Source organism: Talpa occidentalis, unplaced genomic scaffold (assembly GCF_014898055.3).
Source record: "Talpa occidentalis isolate TD23 unplaced genomic scaffold, MPIMG_talOcc4v2.1 talOcc4.10, whole genome shotgun sequence".
Taxonomy (NCBI): Eukaryota; Metazoa; Chordata; class Mammalia; order Eulipotyphla; family Talpidae; genus Talpa; species Talpa occidentalis.
This window is the reverse complement of record NW_023600993.1, coordinates 30,297,748-30,315,402: the sequence shown is the minus strand read 5'-3', so window position 1 is coordinate 30,315,402 and position 17,655 is coordinate 30,297,748. Positions and strand designations below refer to the sequence as shown.

The 17,655-nt window shown below is 53.2% G+C and overlaps 1 protein-coding gene across 1 annotated transcript in view; it reads right to left on the bottom strand.

Annotated features, from left to right (window-relative positions):
* The window catches only part of VIPR1 (vasoactive intestinal peptide receptor 1), a 35,236-nt gene extending 24,527 nt beyond the window's left edge, over nucleotides 1-10,709 (bottom strand). Inside the window, exon 1 of the mRNA XM_037526849.2 lies at nucleotides 10,605-10,709. The gene's annotated coding sequence lies outside the window, so the exon portion shown is untranslated. The remainder of the gene's footprint in view (nucleotides 1-10,604) is intronic.
* Nucleotides 10,710-17,655: the final 6,946 nt, after the last annotated feature.

Genomic DNA, 17,655 nt, shown 5'->3' with positions numbered 1-17,655 from the left:
AGGACCTCATCTCCCTGGACTTCAATTTCCTTGATGGATAATGAGCCTCAATCACCTCCCTTACTGTCTCAAAGACTTGCGGTCAGGCTACAAGGAGAGTATAAGTAGTGGGTGTCCCCTCATTTCCTTCTGTAATATCTATGGATACCAAGGGTGTCTTTGACCATTGTTCTGAATTGACCCAATTGGGGCATGAGTCCCAGGTGCTAGTGAGCTCTCCATTGCTGTAGGGGAAGAGGGTGTCCAAGCTGAAGCTGGCCAATTGGTGCCCAAGACGCCATACAGCTGAGGCCCTTCCACCTTGACAGCTCCTCACCCCTTGTTGAGGATTTTGGACCAGACTCGTTGTCACAGAGGTCCTCAGAGTCCAACTTCCCCATTTGTAGCTAAGCACCGGCTGCCTAGCCCAGGTCCAAGGGAAGGCCTCCTCCCTGCCACAATGTCTTTCAGACAAGATTCCCAACATCCAGACCTCATCTGCTTATGTGCCACATGCTTGAAAGTCACCAAGTTAACATGAATTCCATCCATCTTGGACTGTTAACTTTCCCAGCCAATTGGGATAAAGACACAAACTGGCAAGTCATTGAAAACTTGGCATATAAAGTAACATGGATAGATTATGACTGTTTAAAAGAAAAGATGTGAGACTCAAAGGAAATGTGCTGTGGTCCCTCCTTGGGGTCACACGCTTTTCCTTTTGCCCATAAGTGTTACTTAGACAAAAATGGGGTTCCAGGTGGTCTCTGGAAGGGGCCTGGAAACGGCCACTTTGGCTTGTGTCCCCAAGCAAGATTGGTCTACCTGGTGTGTTTGCAGAGTTCTTCTCTGCAAGGCACTTTCCCATGCCCATTCTCCTGCAGCAACAGGATTCCTTCTGCCTCTGGACCCTTCCCAAGCCTCCCATTCTCCCACCACTCCCAGCATGATAGCAAGATTAATGGTTGCAGATACCTGTTGTTGCTGCCTCCTCCCACCCTTCACCCTCTTCTGGTGCCATGTCCTCATCTCTGTGTGGGAAACCAACTCCTTCCTCAATTCAAGTTCATGGGGTTCTAATGAACCCTCTTGAAGGGGTCAACAGGTGATCACACGTGAGCCAGTTAGAGCATTCAGGCCACAGTACCTGGCATGTGGCCCAAGTCAGTTGGCTTGGAACCAGGAGGCTCATTTCTGTGACAAATCCACCAGGCAGGTGGATTTGTTCTTTCCCACTGGACCAGCAAACTCAGAGGATACAGGGCTAGAGCTACTCCTGCCATCTTGCCTCCAAGTGAAACACAATGATGAAAGTCACACAGCTCTAGGCAGAATAGAGAAATACAGGAAAACTGGGTCTTCTCAGCATTGTCTGAGCCTCTGACTGCAGCCACGCCTGAAACCAGCTCTGCTCCTAGCGATGTGCTCGAGCTTCCTTTATGGCTTGAGCCACTTGAGTTTTCTGTCCCTGTCATCAAGAGTCCAGACTTGCACTCTAAGGACTGGATAATGGGCGATCCTACTTACTGGGCCCTCTTCAGCCAGGGCTATGCTGTCAGCCAAGAGATATTTCTTTTCCGATCATGGAGGGCATCATAGGGTGCCCGGCAGCTCCTGCTTGCCACTCTCTGAGTGAGTGAGGGTGTTGAACCAACCTCTTTAGCCAGCTCTGTTCTCACAGCAGCACAGCCATGGAATCTTTCCTCAGAGGCAGTTTGCAGAGGAGGGGCAGGGGTCCCCGGGGTAACCTGGGAGCCTGGGGTGTCTCTGAATGAAGATGAGCTCTCCTTTCCATATGATCCAGCAATTCCACTCCTAGGTATTTACCCAAAGGACACAGAAACATCAATTCCAAAGAGCACCTGCACCCCTATGTTTATAGCAGCACTGTTTACAATAGCTAAGCTTTGGAAACAGCCCAAATGCCCAAAAATAGATGACTGGATCAAGAAGATGTGGTACATATACACCATGGAATATTACTCAGCATTCAAAAGAGATAAACACATGCAATTTGCAGCAACATGGATGGCGCTGTAAGGGATCATGCTCAGCGAAATAAGCCAGAAAGAAAAAGAAAAATACCGGATGGTCTCACTCATAGCAGGAATCTAGAAAACTTAAATAAGGGACCAGGAAAATGAATAACTATAAGAAAGTGAAAATCAAAATCAACAAAAATCTATGAACCAGAGACACTTTTGGGGGGGTGCGTGGCGGGAGGGAGGGATTGGGGTCAAAATGGGGGGGGTTGCAATTGTATGGGGAATATAAAAATAAAATTTATTATTAAAAAAAAAAAAAAAGATGAGCTCTCTTTTCACCACAATTTCATTGAGTGCTAGACCCTATCTGGAAGAGGGTAGAGGAAACAGAGAGCCAAGAGGGACCTGGGGTCACCCAGAAAATGCACATTTCCAGATGGGACCTAAACCTCTGTCCACTGGTCTGGACTGCATCAGCCTCTCTCCATGGCCTCGCCTTGGGCCATCTGGTCAACCATTGCCCTTTGGGAGCCACGGCCAGGGCAGCTCCCTCTAACCCTTATCACTGAGGAATTCAGGCAGACTTTGGACTTCCTCTTCCACTTATTTCCGTATTCTAAACATCCTCATTATCCCTCTGGACTCCAAACGCACAAAGTTGGAAAATTCCCAGCTGGACACAGCAAAGCCTACTGATCTCAAGGAAAGGTTCCCAGGTAGAATATGGGGTGTGGGCTTCACAGAGAATGGGTACTAGAGGTGCACCATCAGAGATAGAGCAGAATATTCCAGAAAGTAGGAATAATGTTTATGCAGAAGTATGGAGCATGAAAATGCCCAATACATTTAAGGTTGCAAAAGTCTGGTGGATGGTAAGGGACCTGGAAGTTGGGAAATGTGAGCAGGAGCCAGGCCTCATCAGTTCCCCCTCCTGGGTAGGTGCAGTGGCCCCTGCAACCGAGGGAATCTTTGTACAAAGTGTATCCCCATCCTCATTCTCCTGCTTCAAATCCCTGATGTTCCTCATGGCTTTGGGGTCAAAGCCCACTCTTCAAAATTGGCATTCAAGGTCCTTCCCAATTCTACCAACTTGTCTCCTGACTCACTCTGGAGAAGAGAAAACAGGAGTTTCTCCCAAACCCTCACAAAGTCCTGTGCCATGCTTACCTCCAAGAAAGCTTGAAGTCAGCCTGACCTTGCCACTGGGTTGAGGCAAGAGTTTCAGGACAAACTAGACCACCAATACCTTTCCTGTACAGAGTTCCTGAACCCAGAAGGGACCCGGACAAGGGTGAGGAAGGCCATAGTATGTCTTCACCCCTGGCTCTCTTGTACCCTGCCATGGTATTGCCTGGCTGTGGGAGGTGACTGCCAGGGACTTGACAGTGGAATCCTCCGTCTCTGGTAGGGGGCAGGGATTAACCAGGTCTTGTTAATTCCACCTGCTCAGATAGGTCTCCTCCTCTCTATCCCCTGCTGTGAGGGGCTTGGAAGAAAACCCTACTTTCCACATGGGGCTCTATGAGGTCTGGGGCAAAGGCTGGGTTTGTGTGTGGTTGAGAGTGAAGATGCTGGAGCATTGTTAGATGTTAGGTGCTCTGAAGTGGGGGGCGCTCAGGTGTTTGTAGAGGTACTCAGGTGTTGAGAGGGTCACTCAATTCCCTCAAGGGAAGCCTGAGACCACAGCTACTGGCCTGAAATCAGAACCCCCAATCTCAACCAGAGCCTGTGAACTCAGGCAGGAGTAGCTGAGGGAGACAAAACAGAGAGGGGGGAAGTGTGAGTACCTCCTAGGGGAAGCTGGTCTCTGAGAGGGGTCTAGAATGCAACAGGCTGCATAGGTGAGGCAGGAGAAAGAAATCCCTGCTTGTAAATTTACAAGCATTGGGAGCAAGGGTGGATGATTTACACTTCTGGGGTCTGTCAAAGGAGGGTCTTTTCCCTGCCTGGTACTATTGGAGGAGGCAGGGAAATGGGGAGGGCAGTAGCCTTAGGAGTCACCCCCCCATGTAAGATGACCACCCCCACTGAAGTAACAGGGCAGGAAAGAGTCACAGGGGAAACTGAGGACCGAGGGGGAAAGCAGTGTGGCCAAAGGCACATGGGACCACAACCCACTTCCCAGGCTGCTCCCTTCACTTGGCTTTGTGTTTGGATGGGTGAGGAGTTGGAGATCTTGAAACTAAGGATGTGAAGGGAAGAGCAGAGGACTGAGGAGAAAAGGACAGCAGGAAAGAGGGCAAGGGACACGGAAAGGTGGATCATAGAATCCAGAAGTCACAGAAAAAAGGAGACAGATGCTCTTAGCTCTGCAGAGGACACTGAAGGAAGTTGAAACAAGGCCTCATTTTATTGAGGAGGGACACAAGGGAGCCTGTGGGGCGACGGGCATATGTGATAGCTTAATTGGGGTGGTGGCTAAACAGGTGTACACATGTGTGAGAATCTCCTGCGTTGGCACATCAGATTGGTGCATTTTACTAATTAGAAATTATCTCTAAAGCCCGAAGGCAGCATGTGGCATCACAGAGCCCCTTTGGAAGGAGTCATTGTTCTCAGTAAGGTGGCAGAGCCTAGTTAAGTCCACAGGTTCTGGAATCAGACTGTCATTACCTGGCTGGGTGACCTTGGGCCAGTTTCTCCACCTCCTCTGTAAAATGGGGACACCTGCCACACCATCTCCTTGCATTTGTGTCAAGGATCAAATTTGAAGGGCACTAGGGGGCTTCCCAGAGGGGTTAGCAGTCATTAATGAAGCTCCAACCCCAGCCTTCACCCCGGGCTGGTCTTGCCATCCACACCAGGACCCCAGCCCCGACTCAGCCTGGATGCCAGCATAAGCCCAGGCCCCAGGCTTCCTACCTGCTGACAAGAGGCTGCTGTGCCCCCTGCTGCAGCCATTTCTCTTCTCCCCGAACTTTCACGTCCTTTCTGCAATGATCTGAAACCTCCCCTCTCTGCAAATTCAAATTCTGCCGAAATCCCCAAATTTTGGGGAAGGCTGCGTCCTGGGTGTTGGGAAGGTAGAATGACAACTAGTGTGTGCTGGAGGCTGAGGAAGAGGAAGACATAGATTTGAGCTTGGGGTAAAAATGAACTCTTTACAGCTCAGAGTGGTGCCAGGACAAGGGTTATTAGGGGAATGCAAGTGGCTTAGCCTGGTCCCATCAAAGGAAGGTTGCTTTTGCACACGAAGCCATTCAGGGTTTTCTTTGCAGAGGTTCAACAGTGAAGCAGGGCAGCAGGGTAAACATTTGGTTTATAGCCTCTGCTTGTATGACGTCATCCCGGGCATGGCTGGCGAAGGGACTCAGTTTACAAGCATGGCGTATATGGCCAGAGTTGGCACTGGGGCCACCTGCGAGGACTGGGTACCTACCCAGGGAACCACGAGGCTGTGGGCCCCAGACATGCAGAGACTGCTTGGGGACCTCTCCCGAGACCCACTGTGCGGGAAGAACTAGCTTTTAAGACAGCAGGAGGCATTTCTTGAGCCCCTCGATGGACACTGCAGATAAAGAAGAGGTCCCGTTCAGTGAAGACCAGCTCCGTGCTCACCCACCCTGCAGCTACATGGTAACACAGGCTGGAAAATTTCTTGTGATAAAACCAAAGCCTCTGATAATAGCACCACAAGTATGGGCTGATTGATTAAATGCTGCTTGGGGATATTTGAAGGTTGGATGTGAAGGGATCTCTGTTGATTTTTGTTTGGTGTGACCATGGCATTGTAGTTAGGAAAACATCCTTTAGTTTTAGACACGTTTTACAATACTTTGAGATAAAAGCTCATGATGTCTAGAGCACTTCATTCAAAAAAGCAAATGATGCAGGGCCTCCCTGGTGGCGCAGCGGTTGAGTGCTGGGTTGCGAAGCTGCCCGCAGCCTCTGCAGCACTGGTTCGATCCCCCCTGGCTGCTCCCTGGCCACCGGAGAAGGGTCCCATATGGTGCGCAGACCTCTCCTCTGCAGCACTGGTTCGATACGACCCCCCCCGCACCCCCCTCTCCGGGCTGCTCCCCGGCCACCGGAGGAGGGTCCCACATGGCGCGCAGACCTCTCCTGCTGCCCGCTGCTCCCCTCAGCAGTGTACTTCGGTCCTTCTGCCTGCTCTGCTCCCCGCTCTGGCTCTGGTGAATTCGCTCACCCTCCCGCGCTTCTGACTGTACCCAGTGCTTGTATAAATAAATAAATAAATAAATCTTAAAAAAAAGCAAATGATGCAAATAAATAAAGGTTATCATTTGTCAAACCTGGGAGTTGGAAAGGAATGAGGGCTAGAAGTTCCTATACCGCCATTTTGTTGACATTGCTCCAAGGAATGGGTACTTATCATACTATTTATCATACTATTCTCCTGAGTTTTTTTCTGTGTGTTTGAAAGTTTTCACAATAAAATTTCCAATGTGCTTAAACTGTGTCCCTTTGTCTCTGAAATAAGCCTGAGATATATGATGATTGACCTGTGTGGTGCGTCATCCCGGGTGCCACGAGAATGGCTTTGCATTAGAAAGTCAAACAGGGCAGTCTGGGAGGTCGAGGAGAAGTGGGGAAAGGGACGGGGCTTCCTCTGATGCCCTGGCTGCATCTGAGAGCGGCCACGTGAGAGGCAGTCTCAGCCTCTGCGGTTGCCACTGAGGCTGCCCACTGAAGCCTCACCCCTCGAGTTGGCCGGTCACCTCTTGAGGACACTTCCTCTCCATCCCCAGGACTCCTGCCTGTCTGAGGGACCCCTGGGTATCAAGGGATAAAAGTTCATGATGTCCAGAGTTTTAAGGGATCAAGGGGAAGGAATGACGGTCACACAGTTTCCGCAGCACGTTCACGTCTTAACCTCACAGAATCCTGGCCGGAAGACAAGTCAGGAGGCTTAAGGCAGAGATTCTGCCCCAGTCAGGGGTGGAGCTGGTCTCCAGCTCAGTCTCTCTTCCCAGGTCCCCTGTGCGGGGGGCCAAGGGTTCTCACCTCCCTCCTTCCTTCTCACCTCCCATCTCCCTCCTTCATCATTTTCTTGATGAGGAAACTGAGGCTCTTCCAGAGAAATTAGAGATAGTCTCACAATCAACTGGCTGTTGCCTTGGAGTGGGGAGGGCCAGGCCTCTGGACCTCAGCTTGGAACTCCTCGTGGAAGATCCCGAAATCTCAGGGAAGGCCAAATCTCGGGGCACCAGGATGGTGGGTAGACATCTGTCATGGGAGTTTGCCCTTCCAGCACAGTCCCCTGGAGCACTGGGCAGGCCTAACTGGGTTGATCACTTCACTTGAGGAGACCTCACTTTACAGCAGCCATGCCTCCTAAAGCCCGCAGGATGGCCTGCTGGGGCACAAGAGGCTTAGGCTGCTGTGGACAAGCTCTGGAGAGGTTGAGAGCAGGTGGCCAGGCAGGAGGTCTATGTAAGTCAGGCCTTCAGGAGCTGCTGACAGGCAATCACCTCAGTGAGTTAGATAGCCTCACTCACCCCTGGGCCATCCCGGTTTCTGGGGTAGGGGGTGGGGGGAGCTGGAAGATTCCTCTTCTTTCTGGGGGTCAGGTCCATTGATCTGGCCGGTGGAGGCTGTTTTATAATCTGAATGGAAGGTTGCGTCCATTTGGCTGAACTCTTCAGGGCATTGTTTTGCCTCCTCCAGGGAGCCTTCCCTGACAGCTCCTCTCTGCAAACCCTTGCTCCAGTTTGGGGAGGCCCACACCCTCCTGGTCTCTTCCTCCTGGGGCACAGGTCTTTTCTCCCCCCACCAGCCTGACAACCTTTCCAGGGCAGGGCCTGGGTCTCTCCTCCTCTATGAGCATTGCCCTGAGTGGTTCTGCTACCGGGGATGAGCTTTTATGCCTGGTGTTGGGGGCAGGGCAGTGGAAGTCCTGATGAATCGCCCTGGGGCAGACTTCCTCTTCTGAGACACTGGAGGTTTTCTTTCCTTTTTTTACTTCCCTGTTCAGAGATTTCCCTTTCCCTGGCTGAGGTCAGGGCATCATATACGGGAGTGATAAGCCCGGGGCCTTCAAACTGAACTTTGCAGCTGCCACTTTATGGCTCTGATAACATTTGCACACCTTTCCTCCCCCTCCCTTCCCCCCCCCCCACTTGCTGGAGCAGGATGGCTAGGTGTACATTCAGTGAGAAAGCAAATCGTGGCCAGTAGGGAGGAGGGAGAAGTAAAGAGGGAGATGATGTTGCTCAACCCTTGCCTTTACCAGTCAAGGCTGCGTGACTTCTCCTCTCTGTGGGCCCCATCCTGCTCTGGGCTGTGGGGAGTGTGAGAGGTGAGAAACCTTAGCCGTTGGTTCCATGGGATGGTCAGAAGAGCCTGGGCAGGGAGGTGAGTAGGGCTGAAGGGTGGGGTCAGAATGGGGAGGACCAAATGGGCTGGAGCAATCAGGGCAAGCTGCTTAGGGAGGTGCTGGAGATAGGTACTAAATGAGTAAGTTCTGGAAAGACAGGGGAGGCACTAGAGGAGCCAGGCTTGACTGCCTCAGAAAGTGGGGGCAGGTATGGCCTAGAATGAGAGGAAGCCCCACTGAAACCACTCTGCCCTTGGGCTGAGAGTCTTCAGGGAGGAGGAGTATTCAGGGGTGCCAGTGTTGGTCTCAAGATCCCTGGTAACCCAAGGAGAGTTTGAGTGATCAACGTCCAGAATTGGGTGATCAGAGAGTTGTTAGTGAGACCTGGGGGCTCTGTGACACTGAGGGTACATGTGTAAGTGGTGCCAGAGTGACAGACTTGGGGCTAGAACTCAGTGAAGCTTTGAGTGCTCAGGAGGTGGTTCTCATGGCTATCAAAGGGAGAAGAGGAGGAGGCTCCTGCCTACGGTTGTAAGGTCTGCTCCCAGGACAAGCAATAAGCTACCTCTGCCAAAGGTGTGTCAGACATCAGCTAGATAGAAACAGATTCCTGTCCCGGTGGAGGTGATGGCCAGGGAGGTAATCACAGGAGAGAGGCGAACAGATCATCAAGCCACTCTACTCTCCCACCTGGAACTGATCACTGACATGCAACCCTAGGGTTTTAGGCCACACCCAAGCAGGAACTCTAGATTCCTCAAGTGCCGGGTAGGAGGAAAATCAACTGCTGTTCAGGTGTGACTGGATAGGTGTGGCTCCGGGTGTTGGTGGGCCTCATTTTGCCCATCTGTAAAATGGGCTTGGGTAGACCCACTAAGTCTTAATGTCTTCCCTGCACGGAGAGGGAGATGATCCATGCAGCGCCCGTGTCAACCAGGATCTATCTGCCCTGCAGCCCAGGGGAGACTGAGACACAGAAACACACGGACACAAATACACTTGGGGCACACTGACACACATAAATCAGGGCATACACGGTCCCATGTGGGGATGAAGAAGAAATGGGAACAAGAGGGAAACCACTGTCTGCTGGTTGTTGGCACCCTGCTCAGTTTTCCCATGCACATGTCTTCCTGATAAACACACCAGCGCCTCACTGCTCGCCACCCTCCATGGCCTCCATGCCTTTCAGCTCTGCTTAGTGGGAGGACACAGGGGGGAACAGCTTGTCACCCACCTGATCCCAAACGCCCCTTCCAGGTCCCTGGGCCCCCAGCACTGTGTCTCCTGGCAGGACCCTCACTCTCCCACGTGCAGGATACACAATGCCTGGACACCTCCAGAGGCGCACGGCGCACAGATAACCCCCAGCCTCCCACCCACGGTCTACCACACCTAGCCCACCCTGCAACCAGTAACCACGCCACCTACGCACCCCGCACGCCCATAGCGTGCGGAAGGCAAGCCTAGAGACTCTCTCCCCCGGCTCCCGCACGGAACTGGATGCGCTCCAGGCTGCACTGGGAGGGACTGGGCACGCTCTAGACCCCACTCCGCGGGTGGAGACTCGGCCCGAGGCGGAGTTGGGGAGACCAGACGGGTCTTATTCCCCTCGCACAGACGTAAGGCCAGACGGCCGGATCCCACCGCCCCGCACCGCTCCTAGTTACAAAGACCCTGGGCGGCGGGGCGGACACTCACCGAGGGGCCGAGAGCGCAGGCGAGGACTCCTGCCAACACGCACAGCCAGAGGGTCGGCAGCAGGCTCGGCAGCCGGCTGGGCGGGCGCATGGTCGGCCCCGAGCCCGCGGCGGGCGGCCCGCGCGGACAGTGCGCGCAGGGGCAGCGCACCGCGCTGTGGACCGCGCGAGCCTGGCGAGGAGGTGTCGCCGCGGTGGCCCCGGACGGAGGACGCGCCGCTCCGGGCTGGGGGCGGGCCCCGGGGGCTCGCCTGACGGACGGCAGGTCTAGCCAATGGATCCTAGGGGCGGGGCCGCCGCGCAGGTGTGGGGCGGGGCCGGGGCGACCCTGGCAGCGTGGAGCGCTGGTGCGCGCTGGCCAACCCCCCAAGTCAGCCCTCGGCAGTGAGGAGGTGACCGAGCGCTGCCCCTTGTCCGCGCCCCCGGAGTCTTGATCCTCTAACACGCCCTGCCTTTCCCAGCTTGGCTCACGACGTCTGGAAGAGCTCGGCTGCGGTCTCCCACCCCCGCACGCCCCTTCGACTCAACTCCGGGGCGCTGTCGCGTCCACCCTCAGAGCCGCCTCCTCCAGGAGGCCTCCAGCAGCCTCTGCATGTCCCACCCCTGCGCCTAGGCTGGAGGGTGTGGAGGGCTGGAGACAGGATTTGTCCCTTCTTATCTCACCGGATGCGCTTTGCGCACGTTGTTGGGCTGGAAGCCACCGGGGGCGAGTGGGGACGCGTAGTTTGATCCATTTTTCAATCGCCGCCACTCGGGGAAGCACCCGCGCGAGTAAGGCCAGACTCTGGGTCACTCGGTGCCGCCCCTGCGCTTAGGCGACCTGGCAGGGCGCGCTCGGCACCGGCTGGGCTTCCCAGCCCTGTCAGGCTGGAGGAGGCCGCGCTCCAGACGGGCTGGAGCGTTTTCATCCTCCTGTGTCTGGGTCCCGGCCCCTGGAGTGGGAGGCTGGGCCGAAGCGCCAGCGCCCTCAAGCGGGCAGGGAAGTTCTGTTCCCAGCGCACTGGCCCCTGGTGAGCTCAGAACCCAAGACCAGCCGGAGACCTCCCTCTGCCTCCTGCCTTCCCTGTTTTACAAGCGGAGAAACTGAGGTCCAGAGAAGGGCCAGGACCTGGGCCACCTGCCTCGAGGGCCCAACTTCCAAGGTTCGGCGGATGGGCTTCTGGGCGACTTCGGGTCAGCCTGTCGCCCCCACACTCCATCCCCTTCTCCCGGACACAGAGCTCGGTTTACTTGTCACTGAAATGAGGTGCGGGTTCCCAGGCTGCGTTTTCCGGTAGCTCTTGGACTTGAGGTCCAAGCGCAAGTGACAGCAATGCCCTCTGTCGGGGTGCTGGAGACCGGATAGTTGAGGGGCGGAGGTGGCTGTAGGGGCGGGGGGGATGGGGCTAGTGGTGGGTAAAGATGGTAGGGGGCTGGGGACGGGAGGTGTTCAGTGGATGGGGAGAGGGATGCAGGTCCCCCTACACTTGGCGTGCATGAGCAGCCGCTTAAAAGGTTCTCGAATCCTAGGCGCTGGCTCACCAACAGGTGTGGACCCAACAGGACTTCCCTCACCACAGCGCCGGCCGCTGACCTGGGGTGAGGTGGAGTTCTGGGGAGTCCGGGGAAAGCCTGCAAGGGATGAGCACACAACCTCTCCTCCATTTGGGCTTCTTTGGGGTCTAGCATTTGCTTTCTCCTCTGCCTTTCCACTCTCACTACCTGCTCAGCCAGCTGCAGAACAATGACATCTCACCATTAATGCTTGTCCCTGGCCTGTTGAAGTTCTGTTCCCTCTGAAGACAGGGGTCTTCGGCAATGGCCAGTGCATGGAGCAGGGAAGGACTGGGGAAAAGGAGGGAACCAGATCCCACTTTGCCATATGACCTTTAAGCCAGGTCCAACACATGGTTGATAGGAAGGGAGAAGAGCAGAACATTTTAGGCTGCCAGCACAGGATGGGCAGGCTGTCTCTCCCTAGTTCTGGAGGGCACTCCACGAGAAGCCCCTCCTTAGCTCGTGGCCCCGCGGGCAGGCTGGGGGCAGGAAGAGTGACTGGCATGGCATCTATTATGCCCTTGCCGTTCCCAGAGTCCCAGGAAGGTGCTGAGGGAAAATAGTTTTCGGCAGACTCCTTGAAATGAAAATTACTTTTGTTCTTTCAGAACTGTTCCCTTGGTAGACCCACCCTTCCTCGCCTATCAAAAGGCAGAAAACAAATTCAGAAGTAAAAGAAGGAGCAGAAACCAGAAAATAACAAAACAAACAAACACAAACAAAAAAATAACCTAAAAAATTCAACCCAGGCTAAATCTGATTGCATTTCAACTAATTGTTCCTGCAGGTCCAGTCCTGGTTTTGAGCAGTAGGGAAATCAGTTAGAGGTCCAGCCTTGGCAGGGTTGTCCTGTGGGATCTGATAAGGAAGCCACCCTTTCAATTATCCGATGATCTGGGAAGACTCCTGGGCTGGGGAGGGGTGGATGTCAGAGGCAGGAGGTGGGAAAACAAGCTTCCTGAGTGGGTGGGAAGCAGCGACTTGAATCTGTTTTCCATCCTCCTACCCAGTTCAGAGCATGAGTCTCTCTGGTGTTGGCCTTTGCCCACCTGTCCAGGCTTAGGGTGGGGTCACAGCCACTCCTGCTCTTTGTCCTCATGTCCCCTGGATCGATTCCTTCCTGGGGTATTCTGTTCTGCGGTCTCTCTTTCTGGTACTCTGGCACCTGTCCCATCTCTGGCCCAAGCCCCACCGGCCTGCTGGGATGCCAGGAATCACAGGGGTGCAGAAGGTAGGGGGGAAGAGAGAGAGGCAGTCACTTGCCATGCCCCGTGATGACAGGCCTGGTGGTGGGGAATAAATCTGCAGTTACTCATTTAGAACCTGCCAGGCTTCCTGGCTGCCTGCCAGAGCCCAGCAGGAGGTGCCACCCTTGACTCCCCCAGGCTTTCCCCTACTTCCCTGAGTCGTGCACTCACCACTTTGAGGCTCCCAGCTCAGGAAATCAATGTGGGAGTTTCTGTGGTGGAGTGATAAGGGGGGCTGGGGAGCACAGTGTGGCCTTGGGTTGCAGGCTGAAAGCCAGACTGGGACCTCTGCTAGGAGTCATGGTTCTAAGACTTCCCTTCCAGAGTCATCTCCATTGCTGCCAGGGACACAGGCAAGCTCTGCTTTCTCTGTGCTTCTGAGGTGAAGGGACCTACATCTTATATCTTCAAGCTTGGAGTGAGACTGGCAGCTCCAGGTGTCTGATGTGTTCACCACCTCCCCAGGCTACCCCTTTTGGGGATGCCAGTTCTTTCTGTGAGAAAATGTATGTGGACTCCAAATTGTGCTTTGGTGGAGGGAGGGCAAGAGGGAAGTAGGCAGGCATTTAAAGAAGCTGTGCTCCCTCCCCCTCTGTAACAGCACGTGTCAAGTGTCATCCTTCATCCCTCATGGATCACCACCTACTCTGGCCTGGCCCTGTTGTGGGCTCCGGAGATGTCACAGTGACATAGACATGGGGTGTCCCCCTCCAGGAGAACTAGCACTGTTTGAGGGGAGCCCTAGGGGATCTGTTGTTGGTGCTGCAGCTGCATGAGGGAGAAAAGTTTGTGAGCATGCAGTAGGTGAAGGACCATTGTCCTGACTTGACAGGTGAGGAAACGAAGCCAGTTCCCATTCTGAAAAAGCCTAGGCAGTCCCTTGATCCTTAGATCAAGGCCTTAGAGCAGGGATGTGGCAGGGGAGGGGACAGCGCCAGCTGTAGGTGGGTCATGCTGATGAGCAGATAATAAGATGAGATAGGATTGCAGAGCCAGAGGTGCAGATGACTAGGGAATGCTGTGAGAGATAATGGAGGAGAAAGCTGGATGGGCAGGGAGAAGCCGACTGTGGTGTCTATCTCCAGAGCCTCTGCCAGCCTGACAGTGGGCTCCAGGGCACAGACTGCACATCCTCCTGTGCTCAGTCAGTGGCTGAGGCTGTCTGGGAAGTACAGGACCTCAGCTCAAATGCTGTGGGGGATCCTGAAGGCGCTGCCGCTAGGGATTGTCAGCTCAATGCATTCCTCACAACTGAATAGCAAGCTCTTTCTTCAGGGGAAATCCAAGTGCTGCACCTCTAAATCTATCACAAAGGGGAAACTGAGGCATAGAAAATGAAAGGGGTTGGCAATGCTCCTGCTCCAGGAGACAAGGAAAAGAGACTTAAGTCCTACCTTCAGAAGCTCCCAGTCTGGGCACTAGGACAGATGACTGAAAAAGAAAGTCCCATCCTCAGTAATCCCTGGGCTCTGTTGGGTCCGAGGGAGTTAGCAGTCTGTCATCATATTGCTTGGCCTTGGGGGGTCTCGGTGGAAGTGTAACAGGGTGGTCCCCAGGAAAGGGGGAGGTTCCCTGCCCCACCCAAGGGAGGGTGGAGCTGAGCAGGAGGAGGAGAAGCTGCAGAAGAGACTGAGGAAGGAAGCAGGATGGAGCCAGAAGGAGACCTGGAGGAGGCGCATGGAGCCTAGAGACACGTGAAGAAACTGCGCTTGTCTTTTGGTCGTGGACTGGGTGACACAGATGTGGGTGAGACCCGTGGGGAGGTGACCATGGCAGCTTTTATCTTGATGTTGATTTTGCTCTTTTCCTTCCGGGCTTGTCCAGTTGTTTCTGATCCTTTTCTGTGGGTCCCCACTGGAAGATGCTTTAGACTTGTAGCAGGATTTGGGGCCTTGTTCTGGGCCAATCCCATTTGTTTTTTTGTTTTTTTTTTTAAAGATTTATTTATTTATTTATTTGTTTGTTTATTTGTTTGTTTGTTTATACAAGCACCGGGTAGTCAGAAGCGCGGGAGGGTAAGAGAATTCACCAGAGCCAGAGCGGACAGCAGAACAGGCAGACCGATGAAGTACACTGCTGAGGGGAGCAGCGGGCGGCAGGAGAGGTCTGTGCGCCATGTGGGACCCTCGCCCAGCAGCCGAGGATCGAACCGGTGCTGCAAAGGCTGTGGGCAGCCTAGCAACCCAGTGCTTAACCTCTGCGCCAACAGGGAGTGGGCCAATCCCATTTGGATGGACTTTTACCCATGAGGGGACGGGTAACTCTGGATGCTTCATTTAGAAACTAGACTCTTGGCCTTACCTGTATTGTTTCCTAGTTTTATTAAAGTTCCTTCCCATTAAAGTCTCCTATGTTTTGTGTTGATGCAGCGGATGGCAGAACCCATGTAGAATAGGCAGGTTTGCGGGGTTTGGGCTGCCCCTCTCCCTGTTCTATAACAGATTGAATTGGGAAGACACCAAAGGGGAGGACCATTTTCCTCCTTGTAGTTCCAAATGGCAGTCATGGTCTCTCGGTCAAGAGCTTAAGAAGGCATCCTTCTCTGTGTGTGTGTGCGCGAGTGTTTGTGCGTTTGTGTATGGTACAAGTGTGGACGAGCGTGAGTGTGTGCCCTTGTGTATGGTACGAGTTGTGTGTTCATAGGACCCATTTGCTCCCAGCTGGGGTCCAATAGCTGGACTCAGCTAGTTTGTGTTGGGGAGAGGTGGAGTTAGAGGCAAGGTTCTGGGTAACTAGGGCAGGGAGGGGATGAGTCCCAGAGGGGTGCTCAAGACCACAGACCCAGGGCACCTAAGAGTGCATTCCTGGGGGCCTCCCAGGTGGCTGGCACAGCGGTGAGCGCTGGGTTGCGAAGCTGCCAGCAGCTTCTGCAGCAACAGTTCGATCCCCGGCTGCTCCCAGGCCTCCTGAGGAGGGTCCCACCATGGCGTGCAGACCTCTCCTGCCACCCGCTGCTCCCCTCAGCAGTGTACTTCGGTCCTTCTGCCTGCTCTGCTCCCCACTCTGGCTCTGGTGAATTCTCTCACCCTCCTGCGCTTCTGACTGTACCCAGTGCTTGTATAAATAAATAAATAAATAAATCTTTTAAAAAAAAAAAAAAAGAGTGCATTCCTGGGACTGCTGGATTGCAGGTTACCAGAAGGGTCCAGACTAGCTCCACAGGAGAGCTCTGTCCCCCCACTCACTTTCCCCATTCCAGCCCTGCATTCCTGTGAATTGGTATGTGGCTGACCTTGGGCAGAGATTCTGGAAAAGAAAGATAATGTGGGTGGGATAAGGCAGACATGGCGTTTAAGTAACAATGAATGCCATCAGAAAGTAGTGTGTTGTAAAAAATTTATGGATAGCAACTGAAAAAAAAAAAGGGAAGCCTTTGTGTAACTTGTAAAAAACTAAGAAGAAGGAAGAAGAAAACAAGTCAACAGAAGTTTGTAAATATGGGAGGATTGGAAATAAAAATCATGTAAATAGAAGCATAAAAGCAGATATCAGGAATAATTACAGTCATTATAGTCAATGAGAATGAAGAGGAATTTATGATGGAAAATTTAGGAGGGAGAGTGCGTGTTATTAGAGCATTCAATCAACCAAACATGCATCTGATGATATAAAAGAAAAGAAAAGACAAAAAAAGGAGGAATTGTCAAGTCTACGGTCATGTGGAAGATTTGAATACCCTTCCCTCAGGAATTCCAGTCAACTACCAAAATTAATGAAGTGAAGTCACGTCTTCCTCTAGGGATCTCTCAAAATAGGGTGGGGAACAACCAGAGCTGGTGGCAGGATGTTATGTACAATACGATGTTATTTACATGAGTTGACAATAAGCAAATAGTACTATGTAACTTTTATGGAAACATAAATACTTAGTAGAAGTCCAAAAATGCTGAGGAAGGATAAACGCCCACAAAGTGTTTTACCAGTGCCGAGAGAGGGAGAGGAATGGAACACAGGAGGAGTGTTTATCTTGTACTGCTGCGCAACAAATCATCACAAACTTAGTCCTTTAAAACATTTCCTGTAGCTCACAGGTCCAGATGTGGGGTATCTGGGTCTTTTGCTGAAATGGAGGTATTGGCCGAGGCCGTGATCCCAAATGGATCTCAGGGTCCTCTTCCAAGTTCCTTCAAATTGTTGGCAGAATTCAATTCTTTGCAGCTGTAGGAATGAGGTCCCCAGTTTTTTTTTTTTTACTGTCAGTTGACCAAGGGGGTCACTTTCAGTTCCTAGAAGCTGTTCTGAGGCCCTAGTCACATGAGCCTCATTATCAGTTCACAACACACAATGTTTGCTTTCTCCTCCACAGCGCCCCCACCATCAGCAAGAGCATCTGCTGCAGCTCAGCGATTCTCTGACTTCAGAACTACAGACCCTCTTAAAAAAGGGTCATCTGAGGCCTCCCTGGTGGCACAGGGGCTTGAGGCCCCAGCCTATGGGGCTGTCCGCAGCCTCCGCAGCACGGGTTCGATCCCTGGCCAGAAAACTACTCACATGGCGCAGCAGACCTCTCCTGACTCGCGCTCTGCTCCCCTCAGCAGTGTATTTCAGTCAGTCTGCCTGTTCTGTTCCCCACTCTGTCTCTGGTGAATCCTCTCACACCCCTGCACAACTCTGGCCTGTACCCCAGATCTTGTATGCATAAATGAATAAATCTTTAAAAAAAATAGGGCTACCTGATTGGGAGACTCACCAACACTCAAGGGGAAGGGATTTCACCTGGCCCGCACACCAGGGGGCAGGAATCCTGGGTGCCACTTTAGAATTCTGTCAAGCATAGTAGGCATACGGGGGCGGGGGGTGGGGGGGGGGAGAGAGGGCGTTCAAAATCATAGGGATATTTTATTTCTTTAAAATATGTTTACAGGGCCTCCCCGGTGGCGCAGCGGTTGAGCGCTGGGTTGCGAAGCTGCCCGCAGCCTCTGCAGCGCCGG